The 12,074-nt window shown below is 41.9% G+C and overlaps 1 protein-coding gene across 1 annotated transcript in view; it reads left to right on the forward strand.

Annotated features, from left to right (window-relative positions):
* The first annotated feature begins 4,273 nt into the window (after window positions 1-4,273).
* HHAT (hedgehog acyltransferase) overlaps window positions 4,274-12,074 on the forward strand; it is a 333,401-nt gene continuing 325,600 nt past the window's right edge. The window contains exon 1 of the mRNA XM_012811853.2: window positions 4,274-4,312. The gene's annotated coding sequence lies outside the window, so the exon portion shown is untranslated. The remainder of the gene's footprint in view (window positions 4,313-12,074) is intronic.

Here is a 12,074-nt window from a genome sequence, read left to right on the forward strand (position 1 = left end):
TGTCACAGCTCACAGCAACCTCCAACTCCTGGGCTTAGGCGATTCTCTTGCCTCAGCCTCCCGAGTAGCTGGAACCACAGGCACCCACCACAATGCCTGGCTATTTTTTGTTGCAGTTTGGCCAGGGCTGGGTTTGAACCTACCAACCTCAGTATATGGGGCTGGCACCCTACTCACTGAGACAGAGGCACCGCCCAATCAATTGCTAATTGTTCAGTGTTAGAAGAAATTATAGGGGACAAGCTTCAGGACATTGGATTTGGTAATGATTTCTTGGATATGTCACGAAAAGCATCAGCAACAAAACAAAAAATAGGTAAATGGCACTTCATCAAAATTAAATCTGTGTTTCACAACAATCAACAGAGTGTAAACGCAAGTTATGGAATGGGAAAAAATATTTGCAAATCACACATCTGATAAGGCGTACCCATCCAGAATGTATAAAGAACTCATACAACTCAAAACAACACAATAAAAAATGGGCAAAAGACTTGATCATTTTTCCAAAAAAGATACGTAAATGACTAATAAGCACTCGAAAGATAATCACATCACTCATCATTAAAGAAATTGAAATGAAGATCACATGGAGATAGCACCTCACACTGATCCGCATGGCAATTATACAAACAAGTCAACCAGAAAATAACAAGTGTTGATGAGGATGTGGACAAATTGAGGACACAAACTGGAACCACTGTTACTGGGAATGTGACACGGAATAGCCTCCATGGAAAACAGTATGCAGTTTCTCACAAAATTAAAAATAGAATTACCACATGATCCAGCACCTCAACCTCTGGGTATATACCCCAAAGGTTTAAAAGCAGAGTCTCAAAGTGATACGAGTATTCTCATGTTGACAGCAGCGTTACTCACAATAGCCAAAACATGGAAGCAATCCAGGAGTCTGCAGGTGGATGAGAAGGTAAAAGTATGGTACACATTTTCAATGGAATCTTATAAGTCTTAAAAAGGAAGAAAATTCTGACATATGCTATAATATGGACAAAGCTTAAGGACATTATGCTAAATGAAATAAGCACAAAAAGGTAAATGATATGTGATTCTACTTTACATGAGCTACCTGAAGTACTCAAATTCAGAGACAGAGAGAGAATAGTGTTTTCCAGGAGCTGGAGAAATGATAAGGAAATAACATAAGTATCCGACAATAGGTGAATGGATAAACAGATGAATATGTAAAATAGAATATTATTCAGCCTTAAAAAGAAGGAAATCTCGCCTCTTTGTGATTTGTCTGAACCTGGAGGATGCTGTAGTAGGTCAAATAAGCCAGACACAGAAAGATAAATACCACATGATCTTATATGTGGAATCTGAAAGGAGAAACACAATTAAATTCAAATGGCGTGGAAGCGGGAGAAGGGAGAGAGGAGAGAAGAGGAGGGAGGGGAACTGGTAAACTCTTACCTAATGGGTACAATTTAAGGGTACATAGTATACATCCTAGGCGAAGGGCACAACTACAGCTTGGACTTTGCCCAACAATGCAAACAATGTAGTCTAATCATTTGTACCCTCATATTCGTCTGAAATTTAAAAAAAAATGTCCAACTCATAGAAGCAGAACAGGGGTCACAGCATGCAGGAAAGAGGAATATGCTGGTCAAAGGGTACAAACTTGCAGTTCTAAGTTCTAGAGACCTAATATATGATAGCAAGGTTACTTATCACATTCTTGATACAAAATCCGTTAAGAAATTGGATCTTAAGAATTCTACAGAGCCGCACCTATGGCTCAAAGGAGTAGGGTGCTGGCCCCATATGCTGGAGGTGGCGGGTTCAAACCCAGCCCCGGCCAAAAAACTGCAAAAATAAATAAATAAATAAATTTTTTAAAAAACTTAAAAAAAAAAAATCCACAAACACACACAATGTAATCATGTGAGGGGATGGACATATTACCTTAATTGTAGTAATCATTTCAAAATGTATCCATATATCAACACATTACATTGTACACCTTGAGTAAATACGTTTTTATTAATATTACACCTCAAAAAGGAAGAATATTTTTTTCTTATAGTTTTTGTTTGGTCAAATAAATGTAGGAAACTCTTAATACTGTTTTTTTATTCTTTTGAGACAGAGTCTCACTCTTTCACCGTGGGTATAGTGCTGTAGCATCATCATAGCTCACAGCAACCTCATACTCTTGGGCTCAAGTGACCCTCCTGCCTCAGCCACCTAAGAAGCAGGGACTACAGGTGCTGATGATTACTAGTTTTTCTACTTTTTTTTGGAGACAGAGTCCTACTTTGTTACCCTGGGTAGACTGCCATGGTGTCACAGCTTACAACAACCTCAAATCTTTGGGTTTAAGTGATTCTCCTGCTCCAGTCTCCCAAGTAGCGGGGACTACAGGTCTCCACCACAACGCCTGGCTATCTTTAGAGATGAGGCCTTGCTCTGGGTTTGGCTGGTCTCCAACTGGTGAGCTCAGGCAATCCATCTGCCCTGGCCTCCCAGAGTGCTAGGATCACAGGTGTGAGCCACCATCCTGGGCGTAGTTTTTCTATTTTTAGTAGAGGCAAGAGCTCACTCTTGCTCAAGCTGGTCTTGCACTCCTGAGCTCAAGCAACCCACCTGCTTCTGTCTCCCAGAGTGCTAAGGTTACAGGCATGAGCTAAATACCTGGCTAGGAAAGCATTTTCTATAGTATACACTATTTTCTTTACATTTATGCCTATAAGTAGAATTCAAAATCAGAAAGTTTGAGCACTCTGAAGGATTTTGATATATTTTAAAGGTTTTGATATTGTCAAATCCCTTTGATATTGTCATCATAGCTCACAGCAACCTCAAACTCTTGGGCTCAACTGATCCTCCTGCTGCAGCCTCCCAAGAAGCCTAAATACCTACCTAAATATTGTGTAAGAGCCTTTGTTAACCTTTAATGTCATTTATTTTTCCCTACTTTATGAAAAACTGCGTGTTTTAGCTTACCATACATTTCCTTGAGCTTTTTGCAGTGTTTGTTTCCTAATTTTATGTTCGTCTTTTTTTTTAGTGGATTATCTATTCACATGTCTTGCTCATCTTCACTTGCCTTCTAGTGTTTTCTTTTTAATAATATTAAATCTATTATATATAATAATGAGAAAACATTTTGCATATTTCTTGCAAATACTTTCCCAGTCTATTGCTTACTATTAAATCTTGGCTATTTTTATTTAATGGATGTTTCTGATCTGCCTGTGGTCAAATCTATCTTTCCTTTCCTTTGTTCAGGGAACACCCTGTGTGTGGAGGTAGGGTTAAGTATAAATGATTGCCAACCTATCTTAACATCTCATAGCCTCAATTAGGAATGATGTAGGAGCTGTCATCCCATCCCTGCCTGTGAATCTGGTGCTATTTGAGCTGAGTTCTTTCTCCTCCAAAGCCTTGGAGTTGCTCAATACCCAGTTAAATTCGAGTTTCAGATAAACACCAACATTTTTCAGCATACTGCGTTCAATATACTGATGCTAAAAGCTTACTCACTGTTTATGTGAGATTAAATTTTAAGTTTTATTTTTCAAATCTGACACTCTTTAAACACCTGCTTCCTGAACTCTTCCTGTACTAGATGCTGGGGTGGTGGTGGCGGTGGTGGTGGTGAAAGAGAAGACTGTTCTAGTTCCTAGAGAGTTCATGCTGTGGTTTCCCACAGAATTTTGCAATCAGAAAGATAATCCCCTAGACAGTAACAATGACGCTAGATTAAATTTCTCGGAGCACAGCTTCAGGGAACTGCTGTCCAAGGCAGGGTTATCCATATTTATCTCGTCGCAGAACCACCTGAGACGCCCCTCCTCTGGCCAGTCTGATTCCTCTGGTTTGAGGAGAGGTCAAGAAGCCCGAGGTTTTCAAGAGAGCCCAGGTGATTCTGCTCAGGTAAATCGGTGGAACTCTGGCAAGTTCTGGCCCTTGGCGCGGGCTTATAAAAAGACACCATCCTAATTCCAGCGCGTCGAGGCATCCTCATGATTGTCCACTCTCACCAGGCATTCAAAACCGCTGGTATCCATTTTGCAGTAGTGATCTCTGTAAGTTGTTTTACAATTCATGAACTTCATTCCATTTGCTTTCCACCCTAATTTGCGAAGGGAAACAGGGCAGCTTACTTCTGTCTCACAGAGGTGGCCGGGAGGCTCAGCGGGCTAAGATCACACTGCAAGCTCCAGGGAGCCGCAGCGCCGCAGAGCCCGCCCTCTCCCCACCCCACCGAGCTACCTCCTTCGGCCTGCAAAACCACCGTGGGGAGCACTGAGGTTGATCGACGGCCCACCTCGAGTTTCAGGTGACTTCGCCGTGCAGTTCCTCTGCAGACAGCCGCAGACCTGCAGTGAACACCCGGGGCGGGGAGAGGTCTGAGCGCCGGGCTGGCGCGGGACCCCGGGGCTGCGCGGGGCGGGGAGGCCTGCCGCCCTCCCGCCTCCCCTCCCCCGGCCTGCTCGCCGCCGCCCGGGAACGCGGCGGGGCCCAGAGGCCGGCCGCCCCGCGCGGGGGGCGCGCGGGCACGGGGCGGGGGCGCGCCCGGGGGACGCGCGCGGGACTACCCGGGCAAAGGGCGGCTCTGATCCCCGGGAAACCCCGCTGCGGCCGCCGCTGCCGCCGGGACTCGGAAGTGCGCGCGGGGTGGGGGAGTGGGGAATCCGTGGCGCGCGGGAACGTCGCCGCCGCCGCCCGGGAGGGCCCCGAGGTTGGTAGCTGGTGACCTTAGGGCGTCCTGGGGGAGATTAGGAGCTGACTCTCCGCTTTGATTTACCACGTTAAAAAGAAGTGTACGAGACGCTTTCCATTTCCTACCCCAATTCCAGCGTGCACGCCAGAGGGCGGGACGGAGGAAGTCCCGGTCCAGCGGAGGAGACAAAGGTGGCAGGGCCAGGGCGCCGCTGCCCGGGTTCCCGCCTGCCCCGCCGAGTCCACGCGCGCCCCGCTCGTGCCCTGTCTCCTTGGCTTCCTCCCCAGTTTCCAGCACTGCTGTGGGGAATTGCATGGTCTGGTCCCCTTGAAAAGTATTGGAGGTGCGCCTGCCTGATTGCTGCTACTCCAGGAACCCTAAAGCTAGAGCTTTCTTTTGCTTTCTACTCTTGGGACTTACTTTCCCTCATCTCTTCTGAGTCCAGCCTTCAGCTGGCACTGCTGTTTATGTGGCAAAGCCGGCTTTCCCCCAAGGCACTGGAGGTGGCATTGGTGTTCAACGCACTGCTCCCTGTATTCCTTGCTCTGGATTAAGATTGTACTGCTAAGGAGTTGGCATCTTTGGTGGTTTGCATTATATGGGGGTGAAACATTGTTTCTGCCTTTTCTGTTTAGTGTTTTTCATTCATTCTCAGAACGAGGCACCCACTGCCACGTGATCAGGTGCTACGGGGTCAGGAGGAGAAGAGGGAAGGCTTCACTGAAGAAGTGGTGGTTTTCATACTGGACTTAGAAGAATGACTTTTTTCCTTTCCATTCTTCATGTTCCAACTTTCTTATTTTTCTCCCTCCTTTCTCTTTGCTAGCACGTAACTGTGAGTTAAATGTGGGATTGGGACAATTTTGACCCCAGAGATTCAACTAATGTTAACTCAAGGCAACGATATGCTTGTCAGTTGCTTTGGGTACGTTGTTTCTAAACCTCAGAGTAACTGGGAAAGCTAGGGAATGTCATCTCTTCTCACAGTGGGAAGACTGGGGGGTAGGGCATGAAGGGCACAATGTGGTACGTGTCAGGGCCCAGTTTTGGACATTCCTTTTTTGGCTCAAAGCCCGTGATTTTTAAAAATTTTTATTTATTTTTTTGAGACAGAGTCTCCCTTTGTGGCCCTCGGTAGAGTGCTGTGGCGTCACAGCTCACAGTAACGTCCAACTCCTGGGCTTAGGTGATTCTCTTGCCTTCAGCCTCCCGAGTAGCTGGGTCTATAGGCTCCTGCTACAACGCCTCGCTATTTCACAATTTGGCCGGGGCCGGATTCGAACCTGCCACCCTCCGTATATGAGGCCAGCGCCCTACTCCCTGAGGCACAGGCGCTGCCCAAAGCCTGTGCTTTATCTACGTTTTACTTTGCTCTTTTCTTGGGAAGTAGGTTAAATGGTTCAACCGAGGGTGAAGGCCAAGTCTCTGGAGGGGCAGTTATTTTTGTGGGTGGCTGGATGTTGGTGGGAGCTCTGGAAGTAACACCAGGAACTAGTCAGCAGGGGCCTGGCCCAGCGGGGAGTGATTGCTTTTGATTTCCCTGCCTTGCTTGAAATGTGAAATCTTTGATTCCTCCCAGGTATTCTTAATCTTTCTCTCTCTCTCTTTTTTTTTCTTTTGTGCCTTGGACCTCTTTGGAGTTTTGGGGAAGTCAGTGTTTGATGAGGCATTAAAAAAGGGTCATAAATGATATCTAAACAAAATTATCAAAATAGTATTTAAAAGTTGTGAGTATGATCTATTCTTTATTAATGCATTTTGTATCGAAATTCAGTGTTATAGCAAATAATTCCTTTTTTAAAAATTCTTATAATTTCAATCTGTGATGCTCATACAAATGATAATTCTGCAGTGTCTGCAGCAACTGTGCTGTGATAGTAAAGTATCTGTGATTTTATTGGCGACAAAGTCACCAGACCTGGTCTTACTCTGGTTTGTTGTCCCCGTTTATAATCCAGTGAAATGTTAATTTTTCAGCTGCAGGATTGTGAAAATAAAGATGAATGAGAAAAAAAAATGTATGATCTCATGGCTCCCTCAGTTCTATCTCTGGTTACCTTGGGAGTGGAGGGCTGGGTATCCTAGCTTACAACTGTGCTGGGGTTGGGGTGGTTATTTTTCTTTAAGTTCTTGCTGGCCACCCTAGCACATTACCTATAGCAGTTTCCTCCTTCAATTAGTGTCTCCTTTTGCTCAGATTCATGGTCATTGCTAATGATAAAAGCTTTTGAGAGGGAGTTGTTGGATTGTTTACATTATACCTGCTCTGCTCCTTCTGTGAGTAACACTGCTGGACAGTGTTCCTGAGATTTGTGTGTCATAGTGTCAAAGTCATCCCCCTTTTTTTTTTTTTTTGGTGAATGGAAATGAACCTTAGTGGTGTACGGTATTACTAGTGTCAGGAAAGAAAAAGGAATTATCATCCCTCAGACATTTAAACGATCTTAAAATCTTGCTTTGACAATGTTGTGATAAAACATTTGGAATTCAGATGAAATGGATAAGGTTTTCAAATAAAATATCTCACATGAGCCATGAGAACTAGAAAATCTGAATGGTCCCGTATCTTGGGTTATTAGGTGTGAAATGTCCAATTTCACACCTATTTAAGGAAATGTCCAATTTCCTTAAATAAAGTTTGACATCTGTGACATTTTGACATTTGTATTTTTGTTGTTGTTGTTGTTGTTGTTGAAGGTAGATTCTCATTCTTTCAAATTCACGTTTTGGCTTGTGATTATCTTTCAAAAATTTTAGAGCAATTTTTGTGAAACCACGGATAAGTAAAAAATTCATGTTATTTTCAAATATGAATTCTGTTTGGGAACCAGTGCAGTAGAGTTAGTGTGAAATACGTAGCAACAAAGTGTTTGGCAAAGATGTGGCTAAAGAACACACAGTCCCTCAGTGGTTTGAGAGATTGCATTCTTGTGGTTTTACGCTTGAAAATGAGCCGTCTGGGCAACCGGAGACCATTTGGATAACGATGAGCTGAAAGCTGTCCTGCAAGCGAGTCTGTCTCAACCAAAGTGTGAATTAGCAAAGTTTGATGTTACTGTTACAATGATTTTGGACCATTTGCAACAAATCAGCAAGGTCAAGAAGCCAGCTTGATGGGTTCCACATGAATTAATGAGCATTAAATGAGCGTCCGCTTGCCTTTCTTTGCTGTCGCTACATAAAGGTTAACCATTGCTACACTGTAATGTTATGTGTGATGAAAGATGGATTCTTTTTGACAATCACAAGCATTTGGCACAGTGGTTAGATAAAGATGAAGTGCCAAAACACCATTCAAAACCAAATATTCATCAATAAAAGCTAATGGTGTCTATTTGGTGGTCCTGCACTGGTATTGTCCGCTACAGCTTCATGAAATTGGGTCGATTGATAACAGCTGATGTCTACTTCAACCAATTGGATGACATGATGAGGATGCTTGTGATTAAGTGCTGAGGTTGGTCAATAGAGACAGGCCAATCCTCTTGCAAGACAACACTCCTCACACTACAGGAGCTAGATTTGGAAACTCTCTGTCATCTACCATATTCACCAGACCTTGCACCAACTGACTACCAATTCTTTTTTATTTATTTTTATTTTTTAATTTCTTATAGCATAACTGTGTACATTAATGCAATCAAGGGGTACAGTGTGCTGTTTTCATATACATTTTTAAATACTCTCATCAAACTGGTTAACATAACCTTCATGTCGTTTTCTTAGTTATTGAGTTAAGACATTCATACTCTGCTTTTACAAAGATTCACTTGTACCCTTGTAAGATAAACCATAGAGGTGACCCTACCAATCACCCTCCCTCCCTCATCCACCCCCCCTTACCTCCCCTCTCCTACCCCCTTCCCATATTCTAAGGCTATAATTAGGTTATGACATTCCTATAAAAGCTATGAATTAGTTTCAAAATAGGGCTGTGTGTATTGGATACTTTTTCTTCCATTCTTGAGATACTTTGCTAAGAAGAACATTTTCTAATTCCATCCATATAAACATGAAGGAGGTAATGTCTCCATCTTTCTTTAGGGCTGCATAGTATTCCACGGTGTACATGTACCACAATTTATTGATCCATTCGTGGGTCGATGGGCATTTGGGCTTCTTCCATGACCTACTGACTACCAATTCTACCAGTTGTTAGGCCACTTTTTGCAAGGAAAAATATTCAAATTGCAACAGGCAGTGGAAAATACCTTTCACAATTTCATCTTCACTTACCATGCTTCTTTGCTGCTGGCATAAATAAGCTACTTATTAAGATGGCAAAACTGTGTAAATAGGCACATGCTTTAATTGTACTGCTTTTTGTTTCAGACGTAATAAACTTTTGATTTGAAATTAGGCAGTTCAGATTTAATAACCTAAATATTAAGAGAATTATATTGTGGTTAAACATCTTTCCATAGAAAAAATTTTGGGTCCAGATGGCTTCACTAGTGAAATTTTCCAAACATTAAAAAAAAAATAAAAAGTTGCTTTTATGAGGCAAGTGTGATCTTGTCATTAAAGCTTAATAATGCCATTACAACAAAAGTATAAGCCACATGCTCACACAAAAATCCTAAAAACAAGGTATTGGTAAATTTAGAAATCTATTAAAAGGATAGTCATGATCCAGTTGGATTTATTTCAGGAATGTCAACTTTGGCTGACATTAAAAAAATCAATAACTGTGATTTAACCCCATGCACAGAATAATTGATCAAGTTCAACACCCATTCATGACAAAAACTCTTTGCAAGCTAAAACATGGAGAGAAATTAAAGATTTAAAATAATGGTGGTTTGTTATTCTGTCAATCAGTCTATAGATTGAGTGTAATCCTAATCAAAATTCTAGCAGATACTTTTTTCAAAAGCAGAAGTTGATGAGATGATTCTAAAACTTATTTTGAAATTCTAAACCATACAAGAACAACTAAGTTGAAGGACATAAGCTACTAGATTGATATGTAGTTATGTCAGTGTGATATTGACTCAAGGCTAGACAGACCATGGAACTGGGTAAAGACTCCATGGCTAGGCTTATACACAGGTAGTCTCTTGATGTATGACAGAGGTGAACAGTGCATCAATTGACTGTTCATATGGACAAAATGAAAAATCTATCTCATCTCACATACAAAAATTAGTGAAGATAAATCATACACCTCAAGGTAAAAGTAAAGCCTTTTTGGATGAAAACAAAGTAGCTTTATGGCCTAGAGACAAAAGTTAATCAAATAGGACACACAAAGTGCTAATTATAAAGGAAAATGTCTGCAGGAACTTCTCGCCATCCAAAGATTTCATAAAGATTAGGCAAGCTACAGAATGGATGCCGTGATCTGTAATACATGTGTCCAAATAGAAAACTCATGTAGAAAGAGTTTATAAATCAGAAAAAGACAGAGCTCAGTAGGAAAAAAAATGGGCAAGTGTCAGTTCATAAACAAGGGTCTCTGAATTCTCAGTAAACATATGAAATGGCAAACAGCCTCATCAGTAATTGGGAGAATGTAAATGAATCAAGACTGCAGTGGGAGGCCAGGCACAGGGGCTCACACTTGTATCCTAGCACTTTGGGAGACCAAGTGGGGAGGATTGCTTCCAGCCAGGAGGTCAAGGCCAGCCTGAGCAAAATAGGGAGACCCCATCTCTACAAAAAAAACAGAGAAAGTAGCTGGGCATATTGGAACCAGCCTGTTGTCTCAGCTACTTGCCAGGCTGAAGCAGGTGGATCACTTGAGCTCAGGAGTGTAGTCAGCTTGGATCACACCACTGCAATTTACAGAGCAAGATCTTGTCTGGGGGGAGTGGGGAAAAAAAAACTACAATGAGATATCACTATATGATCACCACAGTGGCGAAAATGAAAGACTGTCAGTACTAAGTACTGGTTAGGATATGGATAAACTGGAACTCTCCTACATCGCTGATGGATATGAAAATTAGTATAAACTGCTTTGGAAATTTCCTTTGTGGTATTATTTATTGAAACTGGACATATATATCCCCTATGACCCAGCTATTCCATTCTGACGTATTCAGTAGTAAGGCACACAGAGGTGCACTAAAAGACATACAAAAGAATATTTCAAACAGTATTATTCATAATAGCTCCTTGCTAGAAACCACTCCCATGTTCATCAGTAGTAGAATGCGTAAATGCACACATAGTTTACATAATGAAATAGTCTAATATGAATGAACAAATGGTTGCCTCACAACACGGATGAGTCTCACAAAAGGCTGAGCAAAAAGAAGGTAAACATAAGAGTAAGTGCCATGTGATTCTGTTTACGTGGAGTTCAAACTAAGCCAGCTGGAAGCAGAAGTCCAGCTAATGGATGCCTGTGAGGACATTAGTGAGGAGGAAAGGACCTCAGGGGCCTCTGAGGCATTCAGTTGTTTTAAATCTCAGTGGTCATTACTTGGGTGAGTCCATTTCTTGAAAGTCTTAAGATTCTTTCCTCATTTAAGTATAGTCATATTTTAATAGCAAGCTTGCTTAAAATATTATTAAAAATCTAGTTCATTCAGAGGCTTCTAATCTGGGGCACGTAAGATGTGATGAGCATGATTCTTGCTGACTAAAAAGGTTTAAAATAGTTGAAGAATTTTCAGGGGAAAGAACGCAGTATCACATCAGTATCTTTTTAAAATTAGGAACTTGCAGAATTCATTCCTTTTTGCCAGTGTTTAACAACAGAGATTTGGCTTGTGGCAAGTTTATATAAAGACTTAGAGTTACGTTTGGCGCTAAGATTGATGTCAGTCTGAGGTGGAAGCCGAGGAAAGGCCAAGGGAGGACTGAGTATACAATTTTATTTTCAGATTTAATTTTCCTCCAATTTAAGTTTTTAAAATTTATGACAACCTGGTTAAAAATATCTATATCAATTCTTTTTGTTTAGTACTTTGTTCTCATGAGACCATGAAGTAACTGAGGGTAGGGATGGTATATTAGTTTCCTGTAACAAACTACTGCAAATTTAGTGGCTTAAAACAGCCTATATTTATTATCTAGCAGTTCTGGAGGTCAGAAGTCCAAAATGGGCCAGCAGGGCTCACTTCTCCTGGAGGTTCTGGGGAAGAATCTTTTTATTGTTGTCTTTTCTAGCTTCCAGATGTCTACTGTATTTCTTTGTCTGTGGTCCCTTCTTCCATCTTCAAAACACCTCCCACCTCTGCTTCCATCATCAGATCACATCTTCCTCCTGCTATAAGGAACTTTGTGATTATATCGGGCCCACCCAGATAACCCAAGACTATCTCTCCATTGGAGATCCTTAAGCACATCTGCAAAGTTTCTTTTGCCATGTAAAACAACATACTTGCAGGTTCTAGGGATTAGGACATAGACATTTTAGGGGACCCAC

Source organism: Otolemur garnettii, unplaced genomic scaffold (assembly GCF_000181295.1).
Source record: "Otolemur garnettii isolate 467f Iridium unplaced genomic scaffold, OtoGar3 scaffold00178, whole genome shotgun sequence".
Classification (NCBI taxonomy): domain Eukaryota; kingdom Metazoa; phylum Chordata; class Mammalia; order Primates; family Galagidae; genus Otolemur; species Otolemur garnettii.